Here is a 3,644-nt window from a genome sequence, read left to right on the forward strand (position 1 = left end):
GACCTACTTAGAGAGGTCAGCAAGGGCTTCCCTGAGAAAGCAATGCTTCTACTAATATCTACAAGATGAGTAGAGGTTAACTAGGCAAAAGTATGGGGATGGGAGGCAAAGTCCGGACCAAGGGAACAGCAGATGCAAAGACCTTGTGTTGAGATGAAGTCATCTTGGTGGGAGGTCAAAAGAAATATCACCTAAGTGTGACCATGAAAGCCCACCAACCCCTAAACATCTCTGCCTATAATGTCTAAAATCTCTCCATTATTAAGGCATGCTTTGGGTTAAGATGATTTTTCCCTTGAGGTATTCTTTTATGATCAGAAGAATACCTACTAAGTCAAGTGAATGGTTTTACTTGATCAATTTTCTTCCTCATAGCACAGGTCATGGCCACAAGTCCTTGAGATTTATACAGGAATTTGAGTAGTATTAAAGAAAAAATTTCAATTAGCAAAATGATACTTTGCCAGCAGGTAGGCACTTAATAAGGGAAGTTTCTATGAAAATTAAAGAAAAACAAAGATTAATAGTTAGAAACCCAGTTTCTGAGCCCAGAGGACAGCCAGTCAGGATTTTTAAGTTTGAGTTTTAAGCATCTCTAGAAGATGAAGTGAGGATGGCAGTGATCATCTGATGAATTTTGCAGGTTTGCTGCTGAATGCCTCTGGTGATGGCATCAGGTGTTCCAGTGAACTTTCTGAATGATACATAGGACAGAAGGCATAAAGGTTGCCCATACATGATCAACTGTGGTCATCTTTTTTAAGTTTATATCAAGCCATCCAGCTTCAGTTTATAGAACTTTGTGAAAGGGGCAGTTTTACTTTCAAATTGAAAGGAAGAGAAATTGGAAACATTAATTTGGAAAGTTGTGGCCAGATATTGGAAGAAACTAGAAGAATTCCAGATTTAGCAAGGACTGGCAAAACATCCAAGACAGAACCCACAAGAGTGCACTATAGTTTTCCATTGAAATAAACAAAAAAATTCTTTCTACGGTCACTCTCATTTCTATCAAAGATAATCAAAGTAAGACTAATTTGTTTGAGAAGTATGTCTGGTCTCATTAAATTTGGCCCGATTATTTACATAAGTGCGGCAAGAGCTTGCACAAGTCCACTATAAGTTCGAGTTGCTGGAACTTTTGAGAAGGAACCCCAGATTGGTCTTTTAAAAGCCTCTCAAGGCTAGGAAAACAAGCCAAGAATTCACTACCATATTTCGCCTGCGACAGATAGTAATTTAGTTGAATTCTTCCCTTCTCATTGTCCCCAAGATATCCTTATACACCTGCAAGATGGGAAACCCTGCAAGCCAGATACGGCTTTTCCAAAAGGGGCTTTATAAGCATTGGTTCCTTAAAGTCATCCCTAGTTCCTTAAAGCTATCTGGTCATGGCTGATTTGATGTACATTATTCTCAAATACGATATTTCAGTCAAAGCCTTGGTAATACAACCAATATTTCCAATTAAGTTTTGTTACAAGAGCCGGTTCTTATTGAACTTATGCAAATAACGATATTGCCAGGAATATAAGAACACTAAAAGTTTCCACATTCTGTAGAGATCAGACAGGAAGAAAAATTAAATGTTTCAATTCTGTTTACAAAGGTATAATTTATGAAATTGCTCTAAATTACAGATAGCTTAAAAGAAAAGAGAAAAATGTTTCCTTAAATCTGGAAAACAAAATATCAAAGAGTCAGCAATGTTTCAAACAAGTCATTAAAAAATTATAATCATCCTCATGAGTTCATCAGCCTCATGAATAAATTCTTGCTCTGCTTGATCTTGGATTATCAGTTTTATGAACCCATCAGCTTCTTCGTTAGTTCTAGAAATTCTTCGGTCCAGTGGCATGGCCTTAAAGTTATCCAAGTGATGCCATCATGGGTCATTCTCATGTGTAAATGCTTCCGGAGAAGAATCAGAGTGTATATAGCTGTGAATGACAAAAGACTTCAGATGGTCATGGTTAAAGTTCCAATGAGAGTTCATCTGATAAAGAAAAACAGTTATTTCTGTGGTATATAACATTTTAACATAATAACTAAACAATGAGGGTATGGCAAATTTCTAAGAACTTCACATACAATTTCTGGAATATCTATATTAGTAACAGATCCATGTATATATAACCTAAAAGGTTTATTAACACTTCTTTTTTTGTGCAAACATTCAGATTTATTTTTATTTCTTCTTACATTGGTGGGAGCCGATGTCAAGAACCTAAAGACAAGCAATAATTTTTGTTTTCTACCTCTTAGCTGGATGAAAATAAACACATGGTAGCATTTGCATTAGGCAAGACTTACTTTTTTCCATTTCACAAGAGAGTGCAATATTACCCTTTCTTGAACAAAATGACCAGGTTACTAAAGGGAACCACCCTCAGAGGAAATGTTTAATAAGCATATTTTATTTAAATAAATCCTCCAGTAGGAAATAAAGAATTCTTTGCCTCTACATAGAAGAAAGCACAGTAAAGTTATCTGTCAGTTTTATCTGTGCAGTTCACCAACGTGTCACTGGCAACATCGATATCTCCACATCACTGTTCTCCGACAGACTCTAAAGTCTCAAAATTCAGTGTCCCCTTTGGCTTGTTTCTCTCTCGATTCCACCCAGGCCTTATTAATGGTTTGTTTCATCTCATCACCAGCTTCATAATTTCTCTTTAGAGCATTCACCAGTCCCTCACTAGGAGCTGCTTCAGAGTCATAGCTGGGCTTTTCTTGCCCTCCTCACCTGCATCAGGGTCGTCCCACCACGTGTTTTCCGCTTTCTTTCTACGTAAGATAATCACTGTATCTGTCCTGACTTTTTCTGAACTGCCTTTCACAGAGATGGGTTTCAAGAGATTGTTCACAATCACAGAGTAAGTAAGTCTTCCCTTTTACATTTTTTACCAAAAGATCGAATGACCTCTTTATGACATGCACCCTCACTTTCCCATTGGGGACTTGATGGATGCCAGTTAAGGTAATGCAGATTTTCACAAACTTATCTGACTAATCTCATTCATAATTACTGATTTTCACTGTATATCCCATTGTAGTGGAACAACCACAGCGGCTGATTTCTCATTGTCAAGAAGTTTTGCTTTCTCTTGTGATTTCTGCTGTTATCTTCTTGATTTCTGTCTCAGTCTTAGATTTTTCAGCTGTAAGGGCATCATACACTCTTTTTCTAGTGACCTTTTCCAGCGCCTTCACCTCTTCTAGATCTTTCTGTAGCTCTTCCCCAGCTGAAGCCATGGGTGGGCTGGGTCAGGCAAGGCCCTAGCTGCAGCTCTGGTGGGGGTGGGAGCAGGGGCGGGGGTGAGGGGTGGAGAGGGGAAGGAACAGGAAACATCATACCAGCATGAGTGGCATCTCCCACAGTTTCTTATTTGACAATGCTTCCCACGTAATTTAACATACCAAATAAACCTATTTAGCTTAACATCTTTCTTTTACAAGGTGAGAGTTTTTTCAGGAGTGCTCTAGGAAATCTCAAAGTTAGTTTGAAGTCAAAAAGACTCCAGTTAGAATTTGATTTTAGAAAGTTGTCAAAATGTCAAAAAGTTTGAACACTTGACTAAAAAAAATCACAGGTCACTGTGAAACAATACTTATGCATTTAACCAAAGTGACGATTAAAAGAT

General features: G+C 37.8%; 1 pseudogene; it reads right to left on the bottom strand.

The window, feature by feature from the left end:
• Nucleotides 1-2,314: 2,314 nt before the first annotated feature.
• LOC120607435 (calcyclin-binding protein-like) lies at nt 2,315-3,255 on the bottom strand (annotated as a pseudogene).
• Between the last annotated feature and the right edge of the window lie 389 nt (nt 3,256-3,644).

This window comes from Pteropus medius, unplaced genomic scaffold, assembly GCF_902729225.1.
Source record: "Pteropus medius unplaced genomic scaffold, Ma_sr-lr_union100, whole genome shotgun sequence".
Taxonomy (NCBI): Eukaryota; Metazoa; Chordata; class Mammalia; order Chiroptera; family Pteropodidae; genus Pteropus; species Pteropus medius.